The sequence below is a fragment of the Mercenaria mercenaria genome, chromosome 1 (genome assembly GCF_021730395.1).
Source record: "Mercenaria mercenaria strain notata chromosome 1, MADL_Memer_1, whole genome shotgun sequence".
NCBI lineage: Eukaryota > Metazoa > Mollusca > Bivalvia > Venerida > Veneridae > Mercenaria > Mercenaria mercenaria.
The window spans coordinates 71115574-71133276 of record NC_069361.1 but is presented as its reverse complement, the minus strand read 5'-3'; positions in this window follow the sequence as shown (position 1 = coordinate 71133276).

The window sequence follows — 17703 nt, the reverse complement described above, 5'->3', positions numbered from 1 at the left end:
AGGACAAAAGTTTTGGTTTCGTCTCTTATTCACATCAAACTAAAATAAATATGAGGTATGGAATCAAAATTATTACACTTGCTGGATCACGGCAAGATGTTTATTAATGTTAACTACAGATAATAGACACAGTTAACCTTCATACATCAGTACGAGACTACAAACATGCGTGCCACAGCAGACGACAGTTAGTTCCAATTTTAATAAGTTTGTTCAGGATACGCACTCACTTATAAAAAGATTCCTTCACATACCTGCTTCACACATGAATATATTCCTTCACGCACCTGCCTCACACATAAATATGAGCCGCAGCATGAGAAAACCAACATAGTGGGTTTACGACCAGCATGTCGAAACAAACCACCTTGTATCCCGCTAATTTTTGTCAGGATCATAGCTTTCACATTTTAAAGCCAATTGAAATGTAGAATTAAATATTAGTGTACAGCTTTGAGTCCGACAGATGTCTATTGGGATTCAGGACAACGTGTCGAAAACACATTTATATTTTCTTGATCCAGAAACGGCATAATATATATTGGCTATGATTCTGTTCATTCCACATTAAATAGATTTTGCTTTTTTAACTTATCACATACAGTATTAGGGCAGTACAACAATGCCAGCAAATCTTCTTAACATTATTAAAAGAATTGTTCTTGTTTATACTAAATGTTAATATTTTCTACAATGAAAACATAGCCATTAGCATACAAGCACCAAAAACTGCATTGGCCGTGTATCTTGTATTATCTTACATTTACCTCGTTTTTGGCATATACTCAATGAGTAGTTATTTAGTGTAATGATTTACAGGGATCAAACTAAAAAGCTTCTCTGATTGGATAAATCAAATGTTTTTATAATGTTTTGAATGTATAGGCCGCAAATATACCTGACAAACTTGTCGGAATGTCGCCCGCCAAAACGTCGCTAACGGAGAAAAACGCAGTGACGTTTCGCGTTGTTCAAAACCTTTTTGTCTTTGTGTGTTTTGCGACATACCTTGAAATATCGAATTCGCACACAAAATCTGCAGATCAAGCATTTTTAGTAATTTATGGGATCTTTCCATCTTGAAACAGATTTAAAAGAAATTGATTTTTATAATAAAATACCAGTCCTACAGACTAATATTTATACCTAACACGGTGTACAATAGAAATTTAATGATGTAGCTCAAGGCGATATATTTGCCGTTAAATAAATCTAAACAGCATCTTTTGGTTTGAGCAGAGTATGGTATTGTAATAAAACCTCATACTTTCTATCTGCTTATATTTTATTGTACAATGCTTTTATAATATACGACTTTACAACATTTTACATTACCCATATTGACAAAAGTAGAAATTAAATATTAGTTACTAGGCTTTGAGTCCGACAATTATCATATTGTATTCCCAAGGAAACGTGTCAGAAAATACAACAATTTATATCCACTTTAACATGTGATCCAGAAACAGGCAAATAATTGATAATGTAATTGGGCTATGATTGGCATGTGTTTCATGTCCACTTTATTGTGGAAGTGCTCTTGATGAGATGTGTTTGTTTGCTTTGGGTTTAACGCCGTTTTTCAACAGTATTTCAGTTATGTAACGGCGGGCAGTTAACCTAACAAGTGTTCCAGCAAATACTTCTCAAACTGAAATTGACTTCACCAAATGCAACCTTCCCTGTTCTTTTTGGTTTATACCTAAATGTTAGAATTTCATCCACAATGAAAACAACTAGCTCTTATGCATACATCAGTTCCCATCTCAAGTTCAAAACTGTCCACCGTTGCCGTTACCAGATGGTCTCTGTGCTTGTATCTTAATTTACCTCCTTTTTAGGCAGTAACTGCATGCTCAGTAGTTAAATTTAGTGTACACCTGATTTACCAGGCGAGTTTCAAAGTCATTCTTAAAAATGTGTATCTCTTTGATGTTGGATCGTACAAATCATAATGTTTCTTATAATGTCCTTTTTGTGCATATTGTTAATAAGGTGCATAATAACCTGTTGTCTGATTGTCGGAGAGCTGTCGCCAGTCCGAAACCATTGTTACCAAATATAGTCTTAACACAGAGATGATATAATACAGTGATATTTCTCGTTTTAATATATTAACCATTATCAAAAATATGTCTTTTAGTGTGTTATTCCACACAATAACTCTTTTAACATTGTCGCGTATTTTCAGCAACATTCAAAATCTGCAGATCAAGCAGTTTTATAGTAATTTAGAGCCATGCGATTTACTCTTCTTTAAACAGAAACTTTAAAAGTACAATTTCCGATTTTTTATAATGTAAAATGTATTTTCAGAAAGCCAGTCCTACAGACAGTAATATATTATAGCTATAACGGTTGCACAAAAGAAATCTCTTTAAAACTGAAGTGTATCTTCGGCTGAACTTATGTTCCCCGCGGTTTTAATTAGAAGCTTGTACAAAGTGCATTTGGTTTCTGGAGAATTAGATATCAGTTTAAAACTCTGTTCTACTAAATTTGTCTTTCCCTGAAACAATTAACTATTCCTTCTTGGGCTTAAAAGGCACAAGGGTTAATTGAACTGAACCGAATTCGTTCTCTCATTTCCCGAAACAGGTACAGTTCTCTACAACCGAAATTAAACAATTATCATGAAAAGTCGATTTAGTAAATCAAGTCTATAAAGTTGTTATCAGATTGTAAGCAAACTAGTAAATATTTAGGACTATATGTTTTTTGTTTTTTTTTTCGACCTCGTTAAATTGACATTATCTTATTCTAATGTACCAAAGGGTGGAGCTCGGGTAACTAGTGCAATGACCCTTCGTGATGATCAGATCAGGGTTATATCAAATATTATGTCTGCAGTTTCACTCCTTGACATCTGTATATAGGTAGGACAAATATACATAAATAAACATCTGTTGCACTATACTAGATGATTCTCTAATTCTGCTTAATCTAGGCTTAAGGGTCGTGAGTCATTGCACGGCCCATCAGGGCCGGGCATATAGAGGTGGTTTAAGAATGTGCCATGGGTTCGGATTTGACATTTCTTTCCCTTCGAGTCATATTTTCTGTTAAATTTTCGTTTGACACTCGGAAAGCGAATATTCTAACGTGTAATCGCAACAATAGTGGAATTGATATTTTTTGATACTGTTCCTTCTGGTTAATATTTTGCAATATTTGCAGAATTTGCATTATATTGAATCGGATTTTACCATTTTCAGCCTTTCAAGTTATACGCGCAGGACCATTCGCGCATGCGCAGTGAAAATTATGTCATTCTTGCTCTTCATTTAGTGTAGTCAGTGTAACGTCTTCTTTTATTAAAATATTTTGAAGTGGATTTTGTCAAGAACAAGGTAAGTTGTTACCAACAATTTTGTTTTAGGTAACATAACATTTTGAGTGCCAGTTCACATGCGTTGATCTAAATTTTAGAATAAACAAAACTCATAGCGAGTCATCCTATGTGATGACCTACTTACACTATCAATAGGAAACATAAATGAATAGCATGCTTTAGAAGACTTTTTGCTTAGTTACGCATATTAATAGGTTTATAGAGGTGAGTTGCAGTCAAAGTAACATTTTTAATGCATATAAATGTGAAGATTTTGAAGACGGAATAGTATAAACAATAGACCACGTGACTTTTGGCGCGAATTTACTACACATACATGTACATATGCTACACTTGGCAGGTGGTGCTGTGTAAGTAAATGAAGCTATTTATAAACATATCCCATGTCTTGCAGTTACTGAAACATTGGGCATTTAAATTTATTAATTTGAGACCGCGTCAGAACTTTTGACTCGGTGTCTTGGAGAGAATTTTCTCTTGTACATGCTTCCTAATAATAAGAGACACGAGGCAGTTTGAGAATAAAGAGATAGATAGTCGAACTAATCCGACGTATACAGTTTGTTTTAGGACTCAAACGATTATTCGGATAATCGAATCCGATTCGATTACTAGGTGAAACCGGTTTCAGTTTTGCAAAACCACTAATCGCTCTCAAAAAATAAACACCCAACACTCCAAATAAAAAGTAAATTACTTATGTATGTATGTATGTATACATTTTTCCTCTAAAACTTATCAACACAATCAGTTATATAGTGATATATTTAAAATGATATACATCAAAATATTACTTCTTGATATAACTCTGCTTGATATAACAATTTAGTTAGTTAGTTCCTTTTGAAGTCAGCTGCCAGAAGTACCTTGATACGGTCGTCTTGAAAGAAAACAGCATCTTCAATATGGCGACCGATTAACCGGTTCGATTCGATTTCATGCAAACAATTAACCAGTTTCAAAATTATGAAATCGTCCCAGCCTTAGTTTGTTTTATATTGTGACGGTCAAACTGTGGCTGTAAAGGTCAGAAATTAAAAAGCAGCCACTCAGCGACAATAAGCTTGTCTAAAGAAATAGGATTTTCATATGTTCTGTAAAATTATAGATTGAAAAATCTTTGAATTCATGGATTGTCCATGTATGTACTCTATATAATTTAAAATGAAGAAATGCTAGACCCGTTTCGCAGACATTCTGCCAATATGGATCACTTAGAATTTTCGGAAAATATGAAAAAATTAGTGATCGATCTGTTTGAAATTGTCTTATCTGTTTTTTCTATGCATGTTATAACTGGAAGATTTCTTTTAACCTGTGGTTTTTGATTTCATCAAGTCATTCCGGTAAAGCCAAAGAGGTAAAGAGGTAACTTAAGGCTAGTCCAATGAACTGTGTTAAAACTCCTTGGACATAATTATGAGTGATAATTTGTTAGATATGTGATGCATTTTTAGTGCCAGTTGAATATTCATGTGTGGACCTAAATTGCAGAATAAACCAAAGTCCTAGCAAGTCACCCAAAGTGGACCTAGTTTAATATTCGAAAACTAAATGAATGGATTTTGTATAGGTTTATAGAGGTGAGTTGCAGTCTGAGTAACATTTTGATGTATGTTTTTTTTTTAAATTTTTATGAGTATAAATTTGAAGTTTTCTGAAGACGGAAAAGGCTACTGGGCCCCTGGCCCCCCTGCTAATTTGTCCCTGAGTAAGTTGATTTCTAACACTGACCATGTTTAAAGCATAAGAAGTGCAGTTTTTCAACTTTTGTTAAAACCTTTGAAAAAAAAATTCTCCGAGGCAATAAAAAAGAATTAGGGTCCGGCCAGAAGTTTAGGGTAGGTCGGGATACCGGAAACAAACTTTTTTTCTGCCCTAATTTGTATTTATTTGTGAAAATGCTTGTTTTAAATATTATAAGAGGATTTAAATTAATATTTTTCAGAGAATTTCAGCAGGCTGCCAGGCTCAATAGAAAAAGGTGGTAGAGCAGCTTATATGCAGAGCTGACTTGATAGAAAACTTAAATGATTACTAACACCTCCATTACCATTTTTTTCACATTTTCATGCTCCCTTTCAGCTTTAAAAACCAGATACCGAAAATTTATCCTAAGTGATATTGCTAGGATATTGCAGTTCCACTGGTCAGATAGCTCAACTGGCAGAGCAACCCGAAATTGAGGAAATTACATATGGTAATTTGTGTTTTGGGGAGGTTCCAGGTTCGAACCCTGGTCTGGCTGTGCTAACTGTCGTGTTGTGAAGTTAACTTTTTTCCAGTTTTTATAGAAGATCTACAGATGAATATGAAAATTTATTCCCCACTATTTTGTTTACTCTTGGGGGCATATTTGTACTCTTTGATTTTTTAGCTCTTGTGATCACTCGATGTCCAGCGTCTGTCGTCTGTCTGTCAACATTTAGCTTGTGTATGCGATAGAGGCTGTATCTTTCAACTGATCTTCATGAAATTTTGTCAGAATGATTACCTTGATGAAATCTAGGCCAAGTTTTAAAATGGGTCATCTGGGGTCAAAGAGTAGGTCATATGTCAAATCAAGAAAAACCTCGTGTATGCGATAGAGACTATATTTTTCAATTGATCGTCATGAAATTATGTCATAATGATTGCATTGATGAAATCTAGGTCGAGTTAGAATATGGGTTATTTGGGGTCAAAGAGTAGGTCATAAGTCAAATCAAAGAAAAACCTTTGTATATGTGTATGCGATAGAGACTGAATTTTTTAATTGATCTTCATGAAATTGGTCAGAATAATTCCCTTGATAAAATCTAGGTCAAGTTTGAATATGGGTCATCTGGGGTCAAAAACTAGGTCACTAGGTCATATCTAAGAAAATACTTGTTTAAACTCAAGAAACCACATTTTCGGTCCAATCTTAATTTTCTCAGGTGACAAGTTTTTAAATTTGGGAAGAGTAGCAGTGTGCCACATTTACAGATCTAGCTTCAACAGCGGCAATTTTTGGTTGTTCTGTTTTATTCTCTATCATTCCACTTTCACTATCATCTTTGGTGAAATATACCTTCACTAATACAGAAGACTTTGCTTTTTGGGCCGTGCGACCATCTATTTGCTGCATCTTGCAGCAGTTTTTTACTTGTTACTTTGATGATATACTCAGTCAAACCTAGCCTATGCTTCCAAGTGATCTTTTTACAGATTTTATTCATAGTTTGATTGTTTTGTTTTAATCACTACGGCTTTTCGTAAGCCAGCTGGACAGATCAAGAGCACGCTACAATCCGTAGAGGTGAAGGGCAAGTAATTCGAAATCAACGGCCTAAGGCACTCAAACTCGCAGGTCCGTTGATTATTGCTACAAAATCTGGCTCACTGACTAAATGGTTATTTTCAACAAATACTACAAGCATTCTGTAAAATAAATCTTCAGCCTCTAAAAACCACATCATGTTTGGATCAAAGGGCAATGAAATGTCAAAAAGATGCAATCTGTTGGTGTTACTTCTACTTCCACTGTTAATGACAAAATTATTTACGAGTAATATGACAGAACGCACATATGGGCGGGAGACAGTCTAATTTCTACACAGGATCATTTTAAAATTTTATTGTAATACCGTAAATAAAAGTTTCTAAAAACGACACAAGGTCGAAAGATTATAAAACCTATCAAATACTTTTGCCATGATTGCATGATTCCTACGCAACTTTATGCGTCTGTTTTCAGAATATAATATGAGCCGCACCGTGAGGAAACCAACATAGTGCGTTTGGGACCAGCATCCGCGCAGTCTGGTCAGGATCCATGCTGTTCGCTAACGGTTTCTCTAATTGTAATAGGCTTTGAAAGCGAACAGCATGGATCCTGACCAGATGCGCGGATGCACAGGCTGGTCTGGATCCATGCTGGTCTCAAACGCACTATGTTGGTTTTCTCATGGTGCGGTTCAAATGTAGTGATGTATTTTGTTGGGTTTAACGTCCCACTGACATAACTATAGGTCATATGGTGACTTTCCAGCTTTGATGGTGGAAGAAGACCCCAGGTGCTCCTCCTTGCATTTTTCAGTCACAGACAGACAACTGGGTAGAACCATCGAGCTACTGTAAATCAGCTGGATGAAGAATTCAACGCCCCAAATGAGGCTCGAACCCATATCGGTGAGGGGCAAGTGATTTAGATTTACAGCCAACGACCTTAACCAGCCGACCATGGATGCCCCTAGAATATGACTGAACCGTGCCATGAGAAAACCAACATAGTGGCTTTGCGACCAGCATGGATCCAGACCAGCCTGCGCATCCGCGCAGTCTGGTCAAGATACATGCTGTTCGCTAACAGTTTCTCTAATTGCAATAGACTTTGAAAGCGAACAACATGGATCCTGACCAGACTGCGCGGATGCGCAGGCTGATCTGGATCTATGCTGGTCGCAAAGCCACTATGTTGGTTTTCTCATGGCATGGCTCATATTCATTCATACCCATGAAATAATTCATACTAAAAGTTGATTCACAAGGTTCCGTGATATTGACAATCTGATGTTAACAAGTTTGTCGCCTTGCACCATTTGGCTTTCTGTTATTGTTCTGTAAAATATGGCGATATATTTTGACATGTTCCCATTCAAATAAAAAGCTCACCTAGTTTAGATAAATCCCATATAGTACAAAGCAATATGATGTACTCCTGTTATTCTATTCTCATGTTTCTGTGTAAAGAAGGGAAACAATACAGACTGGAATAAAACGCATACAGAAAGAGTGCGTAAAGAGTTTATTCATTTTGGGTATCATGTGGATATGGCTTTTATTGGAATATCGGACACGTGGTACAAAAAAGTAAATGGCTGATTTCATTAGAAAATACGTAATGATTACTTACTTCGTCATCGTTCATGTTTCCAGTTGAAAATCAACACTAGGTTGTTCTACTACATTTTAGTACGTGTATATTATATATATAATATATATATTTATGTTCTATGTTGAAGTCAAGTATCAAACAGACATTTACAACTGAATATTTAGATGTTTCTATTATAATTTCTCTGCTTTCAAACATCATTTATGTTCTTAGATGAGCCATTTAAACGATAGCATCAAGAAGTTGGTACTGATATGATTGAAGAAAGAAAATTGAATTTAAATTTCGGCCTTGCTTTGAACTTCGAGCCCGCTCAAAGATAGATCGAAATTGAACTTTTCAATAAAACGAATTAGATCTCGGGGTTAAGGTTAATTACGAGCTAGATCGAAAATCGAAATTCAATTTTCCAAATTTTCAAGGAAATGAAGTTCGAACTGATGTGAATTTCAAGTTAACTCGAAGATGTAAATGTTGCGGTGCTTTACGAGCCAGCTTGAAGATCGAAATTCAAATATCAAAAAACTCGACATTTCCATTCATTACCTCCCATTATTCGAGCCTGCTATTGTTTGTACGCTTTCTTTAGTAAAAAACCACACACGTGTGACAGCTTATCCAAATAATATATCAAGGTGAGAACGAGAGAAGAACATACTCGTAGAAATATATACTTGTAGTTTATGTATAAAAGACTAATTGAGAGAGTCCCTAAAGATGGAAATTCATGACTAGGTATTTCCCAGTTTTCTGACTTGTTTCTTCGAGCCCAGTCATTGAGAACATATTAAGTTTGTGGTTTATTGGTCTGATTTATATTCAATAGCAAAAACGCTTTTGTTTTTACATATCATGTCTGTTGTTACCAGTGAGTGTGTTTGTGATTCAACTTGTGGCGTTTAGTTTTAAATGGTATTTACACTTTCCTTGGAACTTGGTGCGGACAGTGTGAGGTATGTAAACAAGTACGTTAACCGGTGTTTAAACTGCCAGAGTGGTATTTTTGCCGTTGTCTGTTAAAGGCAGTTTCCAGTGTGGATCTTTTCTTGTCCGTTTTATTCTCATTTTCTATTCTTTTGCATATGACAATAAAGTGCTCATCCGGGTATAGTACATACACTGCTATAAGGTTACGTTTACGGGAGAACAAGCTTCTTTGTTGGCAGTGGCCATAACTTTTGGTTCTATAAAAGAAGAAGAAATCTTTATTACATACATTTGTGATTTACTGAAGCGTATATAAAATCTTGTCTTTATGTACTCCAGCATTTGATTCTCAATGAGGGAGGAAACTGTGCTCTCAGGTTTTCAAAATTAAACTCGCGTCCTTCCTTACTAACTGTGACAAATGTCGAAGACAAAGACATTCAGACATCGTCACCTTGGTGCAATAAGTGAATAAATCCTTCTTTAAGTCAATGCAGTTATCCACTTCTTGCGCTGAGGTGACGACATGTTCAATTTACTACTGAATCAAAATCTGAATTCACAATGTATTTTGTACTGACAGATTACTCGTGCAAAACTCTGATGCAAGAAGTTTTATCTTTTTAAGTATATAAAATAGTGAATACTTTTAAAGTGTTGAATACCTATTATCATACTGCGTAATTAACAAATGAATTAGTCTCAGCCGAACACTGCCTTTTATTCTTAGAATCAGCTCATGAATTGTGTAAATTAAATATCAGCTTACTTTCCAGACATATTAATGAATTTATTAACTGATTTAAATTACTGAATTAATCACCTGGTGTAACTGAATAATCGATATACCTCTATTTGAAACTGAAAAGATAAGGATGTGGTTTCAGAAGATGAATGGATTTACAGTAGATACGTTTTCCAACAGCCAAATTTCAGCAATAAAATGTGATTGATATTTTGGCCTGGCATTATGCCGTACACTTCATCTTCATTGAACATGTTGTATCAGTACATACAGTCTGTACTAAAATGTTGATTTCTAGAGCTATTAAATAGCTGTTAAAATTATTTCCCTTTGTTCAGTTAACTGATTCGTCTACAATTTTTCTAGTTTGCTTCTCGATACACTTAAAGAAACTTCTGATGCCCCATCGTTAGTCTGGCTACCGACTAGATCATCTTTAAAAAAAATCTCTTAATTATTCTCATTTCACCAGTTTTGGCTCTGAGTTACCTCTGTTTTGAGAAGAAAAGGGACATAATTATACAAAGATTGGATACCATCAGGAGTTATCTCCTGCGAACAAATCATAGGGTCTATACAAAGACTACCCTCTCGCCAAAATTAAACATAAATGTCTACAATTTACAAACGAACAAACTAAATGATTTTATTATAAGGCACGGAAATGATGACAAAAACAAAACAACTTCTTTAAACTGTTATATATGGGGTTGGTTTTATATTTGACCATAACTTTATCAGTGAAAAGTCAATCCTTACGCCTGTGTATTCTTATAAAAAAGCCACCATTTCTAATTTGCCATGAACAATTTTTGGCAAAAATGCCTAGTACTTCTGGAAAGCGTTCAAACTTAAATAAGTTTTCATATGAAAGACCGTTGCTACCGTATAACAACCAAGTATTTTCAGTGTCCTATCGCTATTATTTTTGGAGATATTATCTTTCAAACCCGAGCTTTCCCTTGGGAATATGATTTTTGCTCATTTTATAAAAAGAACACTTTTTATGTAATTTTGTGAGTTTTCAAAAAGGCTTAGATAAACTAGCGCGCCAATACGACAAATGCCTTATCATGCTTATGCTCTAATTTGCCTTTTTGGCGTGTTTGGGCTTCCATATTCTATTTTTGTTTAGAATGCATGATTGTGCAACGATCGACAGACGACTGCTTCGTCGGCCTATACTTAGGTAGCAGGGTACACTTAGATTCGAAAATTGTGGGCACGGACAGTCTTACATGTACGGAGTCGCAATATTGCACTTCTCTTGTGAGAAGAATCAGGGTGGCCATTTTATAAATTGCGTGCATGTTTCGTGCTTTTAATTAATGGCAAGATTAGGATTCTCCTACAGGAATAAAGAAAGTGATCAAAACAAAAGTTTTACACCATCCATGAAAAATAGCATGCCAAAATCATCAATTTTGCACTTTTTGAACAGCCTGCAATGATCCCGCTGCAAGAACAATGCCCAATTTTATTTCATTTCTCAATTTAATAATCCTTACTGAACTTCAGGATATAAACGGAATGGGGGCACATCCAGCTCGTTTTTTTCACAAAATAGCGAAAATGTTTCTGAGTATCAATCAACAAGCACGGAACCCTTCCGTGATTTGAATTTTTCCGCGAAAAGGTGTCTCATTATTCATACAAAGCTACCAGCAGTTAGTTTTACAACTGACATCAGAATTTTACATGTGTTGGCTGTATAAATTTTCTAAAGAATTAACAATCATTATCTCTCACCTAAATTTACAGACATCCAAAATCACGAAGTTCTAATTATAATAAATATTGACGGGGGCCAAAATTCGAAGTGTACCCTGCTACCTTAGCTAATTGGAGTATAATAACAACAGAAATGTCGACCTTAGGCTAGTGTTAACAAGCTGTGGTTTTTCAAGATCAGCTAATTTGTCCCTTGCGAAAATAACGTAACTCTGAACTCTGAATCGGCTTTATTCCCGACAAAAATGCTGTTCCACAATTGAACTTTCCTTCTAAAAAGACATTATCATTGTGACTTCCTTTGGTTTTAATTAAAACTTTTAAAAAGTGCCTTTGGCTTCTGGGAAAATTAGTTCTATCTATTTCATAGTCGGCGCCTTTCACTAAACATAATTAACTGCCCTAGTATTTGCCGGAAGAATGCTTGCTTAAATTAGAATTAAACATATACGCGAAAAAAGGGGGTGGGGATGGGGTGCGGGGGACAAACCACTGGCTGTCCTTAGAAAAATGTGTTTAAAGAATTAGTGTTGAAATATGGTAGAACGCTTACTTGTTTAAATTTTCATAGCCGTCTGGGTCCAGTTGTTCGAAACTTTAACAGGCGATTAAGCTAACGGTCGACTAACATTTGGGGTCATATTTCGACTGTTTAGAAAACTTAGAAAAACAAATGTATGAGTTAATCATCATGAACAAAAAAAAAACGTCTCTGCAGTAAAATTAAAACATCGTACTAGTGTTTTCCACTAAGACTAGTATTTCGAATCAAAATTTAACAGGCGGTTAGTTTAAGTGTCTCTTAAAGATTCGAAAAACTGGGCTCTGACCTCATAAAAGAAACAATATTAAGGCAGACTTACCAGTACACTCAAAGCTATCTTAGTTATATCTAAATTTCGGCAAACATAGGCTTTCCTTCGATAGCAGTCTAAGTCCCGATAGGATAAATATAAATAAAAGCTTTGTGGAAAACAAACCAGATGAATATCTCAAGGATCGTGTTGAACTTTTCAGTAGTATGTTTTTAGCACCAATCATTTTCAAATTATTTACAATAAGTGCGGAACATGAATGTTGTTAAGATAACTTCACACATTATTTTAATGAAATACGCCGTTCACGCTGACTAAAAAAATACGTTTTGCGAGCTTTTATCAATAGCTGGCAAAGACTTTCGCAATATCTCCAATAATAATTTGAGCCGTGCCATGAGAAAACCAACGTAGTGCATTTGCGACCACCATGGATCCAGACCAGCCTGCTCATCCGTGCAGTCTGGTCAGGATCCATGCTGTCCGCTAACAGTTTCTCTAATTCCAATAGGCTTTGAAAGCGAACAACATGGATCCTGACCAGACTGCGCAGATGCGCAGGCTGGTCTGGATCCATGCTGGTCGCAAAGCCACTATGTTGGTTTTCCCATGGCGCAGCTCATTTGCACATTTATTTCTATTCATTTGTATTTTGATTGCGTAATTATATACTTTTAAATACGCATGATGCACATATCCTTTTAATTGACTTGGCACAGACATCGAAAATCGAAATTCGTTTTCTAGGTAGTTAAGAATATCGAGCCAAATCAACCCAGTTTCATGATATGTCGATTTCATGCTTGCATTATACATCGAGTCAGCTTAACGATCAAATATCCGAATTTTGAGCTAGGATTGAATTACAAGACGGAAAGCGAATCTAACGTTGATACCGTCCACAATACTTTTCTTCTTCAATTATTAGTAAGTCGTTGCTATGCTCGAGAAAAGACACTATGAGAACGATGGCAAAATAGTTCGGAATGAAAGACAAGCTGTTGTTGCATGCCAGGCAGGATTTGCACGTGCTTTTGCCGGTGTAAGAAAAACTCATCTTACACCCTGGAGAATATGACTTGCGTGCTGTGATTTATGAATGAATCGACGGTAAATTCATAAGCTGCTACAATAAAATTGTGCTTTAAAGAAAAGCATTCGCTTGATTTCGATATCTTCTATCATTTGAAGAATACGGTACGCAAGAAAAAGAATTTGTAGGTACGGATGAAAAAAATCTGGCTCTCAGGTAACTGTTTTGTGAGGCTCGAGCCTCGTTACCGCCTAAATAGTTACCCGAGAGCCAGATAATTCGATAAGCACCTTCAACCAGTGAAATATTCTTAATATATTCATTACATTTTTCTCATGTTCATCAATGTATACACTTATCAGAATCAAATTGCAATCAGTTAATTATATATGTGTGATACTTTCAAATGTGTTATTTAGTAGTCATGTCGGACAACGATTTAGACTGTAACGACTTTATAAATCTGCAAAAGGCAATCGAATAGAAAATGTAGGACATAAGACGTCACTAGAGTAGAAGTTCAGACCCTATTTTTTTTGTTCACGAGAGGTAACTCTTGTGGCTATTCAAATGTTGTATAATTGTGCATACATAGATAATCAGAGCTATGAGAATGTAAAAGTGTAATATTTGAAAGTTAGAAAACTATTTTTCAAGAACTAAAAAAGGTTTATCTAGTCGGTTGCAAGACTAGTTTTGCTGAAGTCCCAGTTAAGTCTAGTCAGCTGAACTCGCTCAATGTTTATTCTAACGGTAATTTCATAGACTGTGTTATGTCAACATTTTTCTCCAAACATTGTAATTAGTTGAATGACATCGCCAATAATTACATAATTGATATAACCCTATTCTAAAACTAAGAAGATGCGGATGTGGTTTATAGAAGATTAATATATTAACATACGCCTATATATTAACGTAAGCCTCTGCTACTGGTATGTTTTAAAACTTATCTGTGCAAAAACCAGACTGCAGCAATGAAATATTATTTATGTATTGATATGTTGGCATTGTCTTATCAATACGGAACATGTTGTTATACACATACGCGTTTGTACTTAGACCCTGTGTGAATAAACTCAAGTACGTTAAGACAATAACCTAGTATTTTCTATCTTATAGACAAAAATTACTACGACCACAGTACGCACGGTTTTTTCAAACGGTATGTGTACGCGTATGCGGCATTTTCTAAGTGTAAAAAGGGGACATTACTCTAACCGCCCCACTCTCTCAAAGGTAGACTCAAAGACTATAATTATAATTATATTTTGTTATTTTTGTTTTCATCTTAAAATTTGTGACTGCATACAGTCCGAATCTTATGCAGAATGTTAAGATCATCCTCTGCACTAAGATGGCTTTTGCCGTTCTGCCAGACAGTATAAACATTGTATTAATGAATGTTTGTGACAAGTTCTTTATTATCTGTCTCTTGCCTAGTTTGTCTCAAAGTAGACGCTAGAAAGTACATCTAAAGTATCGGAAAGTGTTGATTTTACGCATCTTTATTACGTTAAGAGCATTACTGGTGTTGATATGGTTATGTTTTTTTTTCATTTACAGTCACAGCTGTGTTTTGCAGATAGTCAAGGGAGAGACACAATCCGGATGTCTAAGGCAGGCGGGTGATAAGACAATGTGAAATAAGGACAGTAAGTCTGTCTGACTGTTTAAGGCAAGTGCCTGCTGAATACAGGCGGACACTGAGAAAGGTTCATTTGTTTTGGGGAAACGACATTGGCCTAGTTTGATCACCTGCTATTGTAACTATAGTTTAACTCTGCCTCTAGTTTACGGATATACTATAATTGTTTTAAACTATAGTTCAATCATGCTTCCTCTGGTTTCAAAACGGAAAATGTTGACGGTGCTGTTGAAGTACAGCAGTTTCAGTGTTTTATGTTCGAAATTGCTATTAAAAGATAGCTGGAACACACAGAGTCTGGATTAATTGAGTGAAGTATTAAAAAAAAGGAATTTCAACGACGTCCGGCGGCGCGACGTTCGAGCGGGTCGACAGTTTGGCGGGAAGACATTCGGTGGGGCGACGTTCGACGGGGGCGACGTTTGTCGGTGCGCCATAACGACGTTCGTCGGGGCAACGTGCGGCGGGACGACATTCGGCTGGGCGACGGTTCTGCGGGGCGCCATAACGACGTTTGTCGTTGTGTCGCTGCGCCAGAACGAAATAATGAAAAAAAACAAAAAACGTTTGTATCCTCTATTTATCTAGCAGGTAGCCGGAACACAGTTTATTACCAAAAATACCAGCCGCTGCAAATTTTTGCATTATATAACACTTCAGTTGTCGAAATTACAACAAGCATTGTCTTCTATATAGGCTAAGTCTTCTTCTTCTTCTCCTCCTTCTTCTTCTTCTTCTTCTTTCTTCTTCTTCTTCTTCTTCTTCTTGACATTCGATTCAGTATTTATCGTTCGGGAAAAAGTGATAACAATCCCGAGCTAAGTCTCTGGTCAATGTCACTTTTTTCTAGGATGGTAAATTCTCATATGACCTCACAAAAGAGGTTTTAATTAGACTAGCTCTTAGACTATGATACATTTTTTACATTTTTATGATTGTGTGTAGTGAACTGAGCCCGTCTATATCCTATGTACAATAGATAATAGTCTGATAAGTGTAACATCATCCCTCTGTGAAAATCTCTAAAATAAACTGGCTTTTGTCTCTGTGAAATGCAATTAGACAAAAAAGTGGGGAAATGCAGAACTATATTTATTATCAGTCTAATGGCTAGTCTAGATTATAATATAAGCATGTAATGATGATAGCAATATGTTTTATTCCGGATACACTCTAACCAGCTAATATTTAGGCAAATATGGACGGGTTAAAATATGGTTACTGTAACAATAAAAGTAACATTTCCATTATGGTTTTGCCCAAAGCATATCATAGCCTCTTAAGCCAAATATATAGCTTTTGGTAAATGCCTTTGGTTGAGGTGCAGGGTCAGGGATGGGAGTTAACACCACCGACCTTCCATATTCATGCCAGCTCGACGGCGGGGTCCTGTCTGTCAAAGTTGTCTTCTTTAACGGGTGAAGCAACTCCAGCAGGTTGTTTTCCATTGCAAGGTAGTTAAGAATAGCGAGCCATATCAACTCAGTTTCATCGAACCCGCGGCAATGAGTAGCACTTCAACACTTCAACAATCCTTTATATAATTCAAAATTTGTTGAATGGGTCCATTTAGCATTGAAGATGGAACATTATATAGCCATTTCCTCAACATAAATAATTCCCCGCGACGCTCCCTGTGGCTTCTACAGCGGTCAAAGGAAGTTCCGAGCGGATGAATTAGATCGTGTTATATCACTCATTTGCAATCCCAGATTCAAACAGGAAAAAATAAATCCCTAACAAAACATACAACGCGTCAATTTGTCAGATATCAGATAGCAGAATGGCCTTGGAGAGGAAATGAGCCAATCAGTATGATTTGTTTTAGTCCATTGCAACAAATTTTCAGATGGCTAAGGAAACAATTTAAAAAGAAATAGGTCAAGGTGAGTAAGGGGCGCCTATTATGGCTTTAGAAATAGCTCTGTGGGTTTTTACCTATACATGTAATTTGATATCAAATTAAGTAAATGTTAAGTGAAAGAGGTCATTTAATGACTAGCAGGCGGTATTTATTGATGAATTAATAGCACTCCTGTAGCTACATATGATCACCTGAAAGCCCTCCATTTAAAAAAGAAAAAAAACCCTAAGGAATCTATCTGCATTGTACAAGTTTCATTATGCTCTTAAAGTATCAACTTTATATAAAATGTTATGTTTCGATAACACAGTGTATATAAAATTCTCTATAATTGATTTTTAATTAATTTAATTTTATCTATTTCTTATTTATTTATTTATTTTTGTAAAATCAGTGAAAAGTTCTTCTGCAGGCATTTGCCCCATTATTTCGGCCTCAAGCAACTGACTGTGATTCTTTTTATAAATCAAATATGTGACGTCATGTTAGCAAGGACCACGTAACGTGTTAATGACATTTCAGTTTGCAAATTTATTCATTTCAAGTCGTTCTATACGATTTTTGAATCTTTAATTGGTTAGTGCCCTATAATAATATTGACTGTATTCTTACACTGAGAACTACTTCTACCAATCTGAAAAAATATTTTATCTAAAATATACAAATTTATAACCGGGAAAATTGTAATGCGACAATTTAAAAGTATGTGAACGCTGAGTGCATCTAAGCG